The following is a 12,176-nucleotide window of genomic DNA, read 5'->3' as shown; positions in this document are numbered from 1 at the left end:
AGGCAATCATAACTGAGACAGAGAATGATTTGAAAAAAAAACACTGACAAATACAGAAAGGGAACTGGTCATATATCAGCTGAAAATCAACAACAAGACAACGAAGATATTAATATGCAGCAATAAAAAGGAGACTAGGACTAACATTAACGCAGGAAAACAACAGCTTGAAGAGATTCTCTACCAAGAAAGCCGATAAACTAGCAATGAGCAAAGCAAAGAAAAATAGTCGGTAGAATATAATATGCAAAGAAGGCATTCTATCAAAAGAAGAATCGACTTATACCTGAGAATTCAAGCATGGAAGTAAGGAAATAATTAATGAAATTCTACATACGGAACATCTTTCTGCATAGTGACGAGGCATTGACGTTAACAGCAACAGAGAAGTCAAGAGTAAGCATTCGAAATGTGGTACTAACATGAAGGACGATTAAGAAAAAATTAATAGACAGCGTAATTAATGAGGAATTACTACGGATAGAGGAAAAAACTGAGAGAAAAGTCTTCTAAAAGCTATAAGAAGACGGGAAAATTATTCGGTCATGGCAATAGATAAAATGGATACATTCGTGTTAGGACAGGTGGATGTGTTGCGAGGGAAGGCAAAAATAAGTTACATAGTGCAAATGAATTAGTACGTGGAAGATAAGAAATACATAAATATGAAACAATTAACTGATAGAGGAATAGAGTAGTGAGGAGCGACAATTTATCTCAGTATCGTTAATCTGAAATATTATTGGAACATATTTTTTCCAAAAGAGGGTTTGCTAACTTTCAGATACTCATTTAGGAGGCAAGGTGACCGATATGAACGAGTTACACAAATGAACGGAGCTTGTGATGACCAGAATCGCCATTTTAGAGCGGAGGAAAATGCACGAATGGAATGATGAGCAGCTCAAAGTGGGCGCTTGAGGAGGAATGGGAAAGAAGAGGGTGTGACGTGAGGACAGAGAGGGATCCGCGGCTGGGAATGAGTTGAGCAAGCAACAGGGGCGTGGAGAGGGATTGGGTAGAGTGTGGAGAGATCAGATGAATGCGGCGAGCGAGGTGTGGGAGGAGCGGCAGAGAGCAGAGCGCGGATGTTGCTAAGCGATCCGCATCGCACATGGCAAATTTACACCTTCAATTCCGATTGCAGGCTCTCATATTTTTCCCTGCATTATCGCGCTCATTTCGTCACCTAGCAATATCGCAGGTCATCAAGTAATACTGGTCCAATGAGATTTATTTGAAACAGTGAAACAATTCACATATAATTTTTTTTATGAAATTGTGGGTGTATAAGTTGTAGGAAATACAAGTTTTACTCTATATAATCTCGTGGCAACCGCTTTCAAAAGATGAATTCATTTAATCATAGGTCCTTCCTATCGCGTTCCTTATTTGAGTAAAACATTATTGTGTGTTGATTAGGAAGTTAGGATGACAACCAATATTTCTCGAAATATATGTCGCCTTCTTTTCTTAATTTCGACTCACACCTGAATATATTACATCAAATTCGTTATAATCTGTTTCTTGAGCACATATGAGTTTAGGATTCGGATAGACGAACAATCGTATTTATTTCTTCGCCCACGGAAAAAATATCGAAATAAAAGAAATTGAACCGTAGCCCTAAACCATTCTAGGCCACCTCGCAGACCTCTACGCTAACCATATCCAGCAATTATTACAGCAAAACATTTTCCCAAGAAACCAACAATCCTTTTCTCATTTTTCACATCTTCGTATTCTAATGATCAGCGAAAACTAAGCCGTGTTTTTAGGTCTCTTCATTTATTATTTTTATTATAGTATTCCACCGATTAAGGATGGTTTCCATGGAGTACTATAGAAGTGATCTGGGAGGTTCCCTTTTCTTCCAGCACTGTCTTCTTTATTTACTGTAAGCTACTCTCTTTCAATCTATCTAAAAATCCTATTCTTTTCTTTCCTCTACCTCGTTTCTCTAACATTCTACCCTCCAACACCATCTTCAACATCCCCTCCTAGCTAAGTACTCCTTACCTTCTGGCTCTTCCGTACATCATCTAAAAGTTGCCTCTCCTCACCCACCATATCCAGCACTTCATCGTTTCTCCTCCTCTCTGTCCATTTCACCTTCTCCATTCTTCTCCATACGCACATCTCGAATGCCTCCAATATTTTCTCGTCTTCTTTCCTCAGTGTCCATGTTTCCGCATCGTAGAGAGCTACACTCCAGATCAAACTCTTCACTAACCTTTTCTTTAAGCTCTTATAAACTATCCTCTCAGAAGCTCCTTCCTGTTCATGAGCGCCTCCTTTGCTCGTGGAATTAGCTTCCTGATGTCCTTGCAACTGTGTCCGTTTTCCTCTAATGTGCTGCCGTAATAGTTGAATTGCTCTACCTGCTCAAATTTTTCCCCACTTACTTTTATCTTGAGTCTCACATTCCTCACTCGCGATGCTTTAGACAGCTGAAAAATGCACTTAGTTTGTTTCCAAAATAGAGAGGCTCCATAAGGACCGGCGTAAGTCATAATCAATACGGCAGATATCATTTGAAGAAACTCTGGCGGAAAAATTTGTACAATTCTCATAAAAAGGAACAATTCACCGCTCTTGCTTAAAATAAGGTAAAATACGCAAAATGTCATAGAAACACGAAAGAATAATCCGTTTGAGATGTTCTACAATTCCACTGGATACCCAAGTACATTAAAATTTATTTCTCATGACTCATCAATCATTTAAAAATAACTTGAAGAACGGTATTGCGTGAATATATTGAAAGAACTCCATGTCACCGGGAACGTCATGGTGGAATAGTAAGCATTCTACAATGACAGCAACCGTATCGTCATTTCTAGATACGACTCGATATATTAGGAATACATTAGGAAAACATTCTCTTTGGTATTTCTACCCCAAACTGATGTGTCCCTATGAGAGGCCATAAGGTTATGAATTTCGAGGTTGTACAAGGTATTTTACATAAACTTTGATCCCAAGAAAGAATCTTGAGTAAAAAACCTAGAAAATACTACAGCTAATTATTAATGATTAGGCAAAAATCAATGATAGTTTTACTACGCAGGTTTCATTGAATTGTGAATACGGATAAGAAAAGTGCGAATGCAATGATATTTGCATTCATATGGTTAACACGTTTAAGAAAAAGAGCTTCAGTTCCTCGAATTTTATGTACCTACCTGCTTTCAATACGTGCATTTCCATTCGTAATTTTGTTCATTCCCTTTCGCGGATTTTGAATTTATGGAAATATTTTCCAGAAGAATCGTAGCCATAAAAACGAAGAAAACTCTTTCACTTCACTATTCTTCACTTTAAGTAGAGCTCGCATATCTCGGGGAAAAGTGAATTCGTGTTCTTATACATTTAGCGTTGAAAAAAGCTAATGATGATGACAGTATTGCCATATCTCCACGTAATATGGACTAAATACCTTTCCGACGAAAACTTTACACGTTCATTCCTCTAGATTGCAATTTCATATTTAATGTTCTATTTGACTCCTAAGTGGCTAAGGTAGTTTCTTTTATTTTTCAAGTGTTTCAGAGGATGCCTTTAAAAAAAGGAATAAACTGGAATATTATGACAATATTCATACTAAAGTACAATATAGCCACACAATCCACGAAGTTGCATCGTGTGGTGCGACATCAAGGTGTCCTGTTCGAATCCTAGTCATCGTGAACGACCTTATCTTCGGGTACAATCGTAAAGTAGTAGTTTAAATCCTGCATGTTACTGAGTGCATTGTTTCACCGCTGTTTAACGGAGTATTTAAAATCCTCTAGTTTTTCATATGTTTATCCTTCTCACTTTATGCCAGGTATATTTTAAAGAGTTTTCGTTATTGGTATTGCAGTAATTATTTTCACAGATACTTTTGAAGTAGGGGAGACTGTTGTGCCACGGAACACTTTTTCAAATTTTTTACATAAAGTAAAATATAATTACTGAAGATTCAGTATAATGGTAAAAAATCAATCATTTAAGGTTACTTAACACAAGTTTTAATTTCTATACTTGTACCTTTACTATTAATGGATCTAATTAAAACTTCTAAAAGTGTTTAAAATTGTTCCTAGGTACATCAGGTTCAGAAACACTACCTTTAGTACCTACTATTGTAGGTACTAAGGAACACAAGTTAGATTGATGGGAACAGTAATTAAAAAGTGAAAACTGGATATAAATGTGATTCTTTATTAAATTAAAAAAAATATTAACGTGTCTTATGAAGAAAATTAACTTAGCTTAGGTAAAAACTCAATTTTTAAATATAACCCCTTTCAAGTAAAAATAAACTTAGGATAAACGCTCCAAAATTAAGGGCATTCTTCAAAGTCCAATTATTTAATGAAATTCACTCTAAAAAAGAAAATTATAGAATTTTAGACCATGAATTACGGCTGACTACAAAAATCACAAACACAGTAACATGTCCCAAGGTACATCCTAGAATGTGTTCCTTAGTGCAAGAGGTAGCCATTTTTAATGTGGGCTGAATTTACTGTTTAATATTACGTCTAAAATACCAATTAAGTAGCAATTACTAATCACCATTATATTTCGATTTCATCTATGCTGCGGTAGCCACTGAGTGATCAATTTTTGGTAAAAAAACTTCAATATGCAACCAAATATTTTACATTTCAGCGTCAAAAACTTCAACCTAGTGCCTTCTTTGTAAACATTATCCAAATGAATTCAAGTTGACCTATGCTATATTCTAGTGCTTCATCCACGTAATAGCTCACTTTAAAGCCCCTAGGTCGCAGCTATTGTCGATAGCTTCAAGTGTTCATAGGTACACTATGCCCTAGGTACATCACCCTCCCCTAGTTATAAGATTTTTTAATGAGAAATAAAAATATTTTATTTCTCATTAAAATAGACTGGGATATAAGATGAAGTTAATATTACTGAACTAAAGCTGCAAAATGCTTACTTTCTCACAAATTCTCAATTCTTTACTTGCTCAAAAATGCGATACGTTGCTAACACAGCATCTGTGATAAAATAGAGAACGATATGTTCAATACTAAAATTTTACACTATCATTTCACCGCTTCACAAATTTATGTGCACATAATATTATTTCATATGCCAAATTTCAACGAATAATATGATAGTACATAAGAGGGTATGCCCGTGCCAGCAACCATCTTAAAAACAAACTATTTCACGGATCTTGGAGTTGTATTATGTTTTATTTACTTTTTACCAATGGAAACTCGGCGTCACGAGATTGTCTAAAGTTTCTGATATAAAATACCAATCGTAAAACTACGAGGGAGAAAACATAATAGTTATTAAAATTATATCCGTCATCAAGTTTCTAATAAGTCAGCTTTTAGTGTATTTTTTTGTTTGAATATGTACATAATACCATTTGATAAAAACGTCTCCTTGTGGAAGCTACACCTAATTATATGCTCTAATATTTATAATAGCTCCATATACTCCCTAGGAAAGCGGCTTCTTCATAGCAAATAGGGCAGACTAAACTCATTAAGTGGGCGTGCTTGAGCACCTCATGGCGGAGCGCATGAGGGCCCGCCGCTTAGCGATAAGCGACGCACCCCGTAAGGCTACATTTGCGAGCATCCGACATAATTCTAGTGAAAGGAGATTTAATTCGCTATTCATGAATATTTTAGCAATTCCTAGTGGTTAAGCTCAGAAAATTTCTCAGCAATTCCAGTCATTGCAATAAAACCATATTTTAAAATAAATGGTTCAAATATTGTTTAATTTTTTTCTAGCCTTTACTTGAAAAGAAGGAAGGATCATTTTGGTTTCCAATGGTTTGATTTAAACTACGTAAATACTAATATAAAGATTGATATAATGCAATAGAATAATTATTCAATATAGGTATATACAATTTCAGTAAGTAATAGATGGAGGATGGATATTTTTACACTTTTATTTACTCTATGGCCCAAAAGTAAAAATCACGATAACAAGAATTGGCATAGTAGGCAGAGGAAAGCCTAATGGAAACGGTAATTTAAGTAAAGGTAAAACTAATGAATTGGTAAAATATTAATATGCTAATTCAACTGTTCCTGGCCTGGCTCTGGGGAACATTAAGGTTTTCATGCAGGGAATGTGACGTCATGGTAATTGCCTACTTGTTCATTGTTTGAACCCAACTAGTTTGGACGATGGGTAGGGCATTATAAATTTAGCTGGTATTCCCAGGCACAATGCAGCAAAGGTCGTACCCGTGATGATGACACTTTATAAACCGGTTTCCTGAGCACAATAACTATAATATAATCAAAGTATGCATTTGCTGAACTTGATTGTTTCTCGAGAAAATGAGAACAATATTTTGTAAAGTGAAACCAAAAGATGAAAAATTGAGAGCTGATCAGAAACTATTACATTTATTTCACTAGTCGCTACCTCAAAGCAAATAATCAATCAGTAAGAAAACAAGACAATAATGCAACGGCAAATGAATTTTGAGAGGTATTGTGAGTGTATTTCATTATTATATGCATACATTTTAGAGTCAATTATGGTAACTCAAGTATTTTAGTTCATTCTATTATTATAAGGAAACACATTTCAGCTATAAGCATAAAAATTACACAGTTGTGTTAAACACAATGTTTACTATGATCAATTATAACCTGAATGAAAGACTACGTTACTAAAAACCCATAGCTTCGACATCCCTAGTAATATCGTTAAAGTCGCTTATTTTCACTCCTAGCTAAGGGATACCTGCTGAAGATACTTGCTGTCACAAGATATAAATCAATTGTCAAAGCTCGTTTTGATTTTGGTAAACTCATAATAGCTAACTCACACTAAATATATAAGCAACAAAAATTTTCAATTCTGATTTTGTTTTTTAATTAATTGCTCGAGAAATTATAACAAACACATCAGGTATTATGATTTGATCTCTAGCCAGTAGTGACAGTGAAAACAATGAAAAACTGAATAAATATTCAAGTACGCTTTTTTGGCACCATTTCTGGCATAAAACATGACGCTACATTTTCTAGGCCATAATTTTTAATGTTCCCTTACCGATTTATACCGATAAAATATAAACTACAACAAAATATGCGCCGCATATACCCCACGTTTCAATCTAAAAAAAGGATCATTGTTTTTACAGGGATTGAGAGAAAAATGAATTAATTCAGACATAAATAAAAGTAATGATGAAATAAGTATTAAGTATCACATTTTGCGGCAACTTCATTCAACTGAACGAAAATAATCTCTTTCATCTATATAAAGTTATTTTAAGGAATTACGTCTCTTTTATTCAGAGAATGATTTATTACATCATTTATTTGAAAATTAATTTCTTTCCTGTATTCTCCATTAGATTAATTTTGTCGCTGAACAAATTCTGACTGCTTTGAAAATATGAATAAGATTAAATGCAGTTGACGCTGATATGAAAGTTTCCGAACGAAAGATGCCGAAAATAACATCAAAGCATTTCCGACTCAATGAATTGGGCTTTTCTTGGAGCAGAAGCAAAGGAAATTTTACATTTTTTTGAAGAAACCACAAATTCAAGAACCCTATCGGTTTGATGGCAGAGGCACACTCAAAACCTACTTCCTGGAGCGGAAATAATAATGAAAGGGATAGCTTGATATATTCAAAAGGCCTAGAGTACTTGGAAGACGGAAAGTGGTTAGAGCCAAATAGTTTTTCACAAAAGCCGAATATCGGGATCATCGGTGATAATGAACAACAGCTTATGAATACATGAGTATCGGGAGCAGCCCTTGAATTTAGAATTTCTCGGAGTGACATGGGTCGAGACTGATCCGGAAGGACTTCAGCGCCCATTAAAAGGCAATTCATGGGTATAGTTGAGGCTTTGGGTCGAATTTTTTTCCATAACGATCATCATTCAGAGAATTTCATTGGTCGGTGGATCCTTCTCGGATATCGTTTCACCAACCGTCAAACTCATCCCATCGCCACAACGCAGTTTCTCGCTCACCCCTTCTTTTTCATCTACCCCAAAGCATTCTTGTGTCGGTCTCCTTAATCCCCAATACACACTGACAGCACACTGACAGCTCCAATTTCTGCATCTCGTTACCTCGCGAGCTTCTCAGAGTGGTACGTAAAAATTTCTGGACGTTTATCCGTAACTTATGTGCACTACCCATCTAACATTCCATCATCAAAATGTGCTTCATGACTCAAAATGTGGCCAACTAAGTTGTCCCGTCTTCTGCTTAAGGTTTTTAGGAGGCTTCTCTTTTCTCCCACTCTTCTTATCACTTCCTCATCATTCTTCGTACATACATCATACATCTTGATCATTCTTCGGTAGCATTTCACATTTCCAATGCTTCCAGAATTCCGTAGTGGAAGTTATATTCGCCTTCTTTTTCAAACACCGTCTTCATTACGAAAGAAAAAATAAGAAATAACACTAAGAAGTTGATATATATGGCTGTATTATATTATAACGTCTTTGAATAATTAACTAATATTTGGAGCATGCCTCCCTACCGCAGTAGGGATAGACAACGACACCTGCGGACAAATCAAGGGTGGAATATGTAGTATGGAGCCTTCAAATTGTGGTGTTTTAGAACGATGAGGAGGATCAAATGGATCGACCGAATTAGTAATGACGAAGTTCTAAGAAGAGTAGGAGAAGATACGCTCCTCATGAAAACCCTGATAAGAAGACGGAACAATCTTATACGAGATCGTAGACCACATCTTGAGACATGATGGCCTGATGAAGACAGTAGTTGAGGGACAAGTAGATGGAATGAACGGAAAAGAAGACCTCGAATGAAATAGGACACGAAATGGAACAGAAAAAGACTGAAGTGAAAGAGAAGATATTCGTTGGTGTGGAAAGATAAGCTGATAATAGAATCGAGTGGAGAGCAGAGTCAAACCATTCTTAGAATTTTTGACCGGTGGTGATGATGAAAATTTAAAGTTTCTAATTATTATAAGTTTCGATAAAATTGGAAAAAAAATTACGCTGAAATGGTGAATGGATACCATGAGTCAGCTTGAGTTAGTGCATTGACGAATTTACTATCAAGACATAAAAGTTAAACAACTTCAATCTTTCGAAATACATTGAGGATCAGAATAAACTGGCTTACTTGTTCTCATAAAGATAAGGCACGCATAACGTAATGATTAGGAACGCAAGAAGGTGCTCCAAGGAAATTACGACTTGCATTTATTAAAGCCATTTTTGGTTCGGGGGAAAAACGAAATCCCGTATCTATCCGTTCGGCAAAACATCTATTAATTTATCGCTTCTATCGCACCTGGAAATATAGTGGGGCTCTAATAATATATTCTCCGTGTCGCTCTTAAAGATATCCATTCTCAATTGTTCAAGCAATCTAACCCTAGCGCGTAGCCTCTGAGTCTCCAGCGGCTCCCAGCCAAATACGCTAAACATATAAGTAACGCTGTTTGTACGCCCGTAGCAGTTTTTGACGAACCGCGCAGCCATCCTTCGTATTTTATTCAGTTCGCGGATTAAGTCTTTCTGAACCGGATCCCATACGCTCACTGCATATTCAAGGTGCGGTTGGTCGATTGCGAAATAGCATCTTTTGTTTTACTTTCTCATCCGAAAATCTTCCGACAATACGAATCCTAATCTCTTCTGGGCTATACCGCAAATATTTCTTGTATGTGTTCCCACTGGTTCGAGGTTATATCTCTCAGGTACATCACTTCGTCTGTTGCTTTTATGTTGATACCACCCACAGCATAAACATGGTTTAAGTTGGACGAATTCCGCAAGAAATTTACTGTCATGCATTTGCTCAGATTAAGTTTGAGTCCCCACTCTTGGCTCCACAAATGAACGTTGATCGAGTCCGATGATAGAATTTCATAGTCAGAGTGATCACTAATTTTGTGATAGATGACAGCGTCGTCAGCAAATAAACGTACTTTACTGCTAATGCGGGAGCAGAGATCATTAATACATATAATGAACAAAAAAGGGCCGATTACGCTTCCTTGTGGAACAACTGATGCAAAATTTCTACATCAGTGCTAACTCCGTCGAGAACTACTTTTTGTTTACGATCTCTGAGAAAGTCGCGTATCCAGTTTACCACTGTTACTTTTAATCCGAATGACTGTAATTTGTATAAAATGTTTTTGGTGAAGTACCGTGTCGAAAACTTTCTTAAAATCTAGGAATAATGCGTCAACTTGTCTTTTCATTTCACTAAATTTTATGGCATCGTGAAGAAAGAGCGCGAGATGTATTTCGCATGTTCTTCACATGATCTCCATGCGAATAAGCCAAACATATAGTTAAGGATAAATCTAGTAAGCAAAAGAATTTTTACTTTTGCTGCTTACAAGAAATTACAAAATTATATGCGAGTATTCATTTTGATTACTCCTTCATGAGATACAGGAAATTTTGCAACAGTTTGTTTATTATATTAAATTGGCATAGAAAAAACTTAAATTGAATTGTTTTAAAACGATAGCTGATTGAATACCTCAGTTCTAAGATGCATAAATCACGTAATATGTACCTTTTTTGCAGTTGTAAAGCTAATTCATTGCACCAAAGTATATCCAAATTCTTCTCTTCTTTATCATTATTTTACGACTGATTTTTTTATTTTATAATTGTAAAAAACGTTGTTATAGCATTGTATGCCTTCATACATTATATTTATGAATACATTATCGTAAGAAAGATACCACCGGGCTAATGATCCAGCCTTTCGGGGATATAAGGATCACCAAATTAATTCAATTACTGTTGAAATTGGCAAATATTCTCCTTAATTTAGTTTTCTAATAGTAAAGGTAGCCGAAAGATTGCTCTTTAAGATAGGATATTAAGTAATTGGAAGCATCTGATAACATTACTTGAATTGATGCTTGGAAACTAAAAATGCCCATACTTTGAGAGTTATAATAATAATAATAATAACATATTCATTCACAGCATGAATGTATAGAAATGAACTGAAACGCTGGATAAAATTTGCATTTAAATTATTCAAGATCTACATTCCAAAAAACAATATACGTTACGCATGGAGGTGGAGATAAAGAAAAAAAGTTAGATAATTCCTAACTGGTCACATTAGTTCCGACTTAACTAGTTTCACACGTTTCTAATCTGTTTCGAAGACCGGAAACTCCGAAGCATATTGTTCCCCCTCCACTAAGGCCTTCATCACCAAGGGACACCCCCTCTCCCAAACTGCATCCTTCGCCAGACATTTACTCAATCCCCACCAGCCGCGCCAATCACCGGCGATAGACCCACCCTACCTCCACTTTTCCACTACCTTTACCCCCTCCACCAAACCCACCTGCCCGCTTACTCCCACCCTCCGCAAATAATATGCCCCTGAATGAAGCCGGCCCTTGAAAAATTCGTGGAGCCAACCCTCCTGAAGGCACTCGTAGACCACAAATTTGCCACACGGCGCGGAGACCCCAACTCGAGTACCGGAGGAGTGCGCAGTCGTTATTATATATTTATACATGTAACTACATGAATAATACTGCGTGTAAATCGAAAATCTTTCTTATAATTATTGCGTTTCATAGAATTATACCCCCTTCATCATCAGTAGATGCCACACACACCGTTCGTTAGGTTTAATTTTCTCTTCATTCATTCATGGCCGGTTATAATATGTCTCATCCCGCTCCGATGAATGCTGAGAGGATCTCACGTATTTTACTTATTTTTTCTCTCCCTATACTAGTCTTCCTCCCGCTCGACTCACTAAAGGCACGAGGCCCTCCAATGCGTCTCATATTTTTAAGAAAAAGTATCTGGGAAAACGTAAGGAGCTTTTTTGAATTCCTCCTTGATTTCTCGAGGAGACGCGGGCGAATCTTGAAAAATTTCTCTCGGTCGAAAAGGAATGGAGTGTGGTCTTCAGAATAATTACAAGAGAAGGGATTATCTCGGCTTAAACCCCTCTCCAATGTGGGACAGATTTATTTATTTTTCTCATTCTTTTCTATTATACATATGTATGTATGTACGTGAGTGCGGTTGTAGCGACATTGAGGCAGACGAGACTCATCTCGGTGAAAGGGAGGAAAATGACGTGAAATGCTCACGTTCTATGTGGCGCGCGCTCCAGTTGAAGCTTCCCGTTCTTTCGTGTGATCATCAAATCCATCACCGCTGC

This window comes from Ischnura elegans, chromosome 2, assembly GCF_921293095.1.
Source record: "Ischnura elegans chromosome 2, ioIscEleg1.1, whole genome shotgun sequence".
In the NCBI taxonomy this organism is placed as follows: Eukaryota; Metazoa; Arthropoda; class Insecta; order Odonata; family Coenagrionidae; genus Ischnura; species Ischnura elegans.
The sequence above is the reverse complement of the archived record's forward strand: the minus strand, read 5'-3'. Positions refer to the sequence as shown.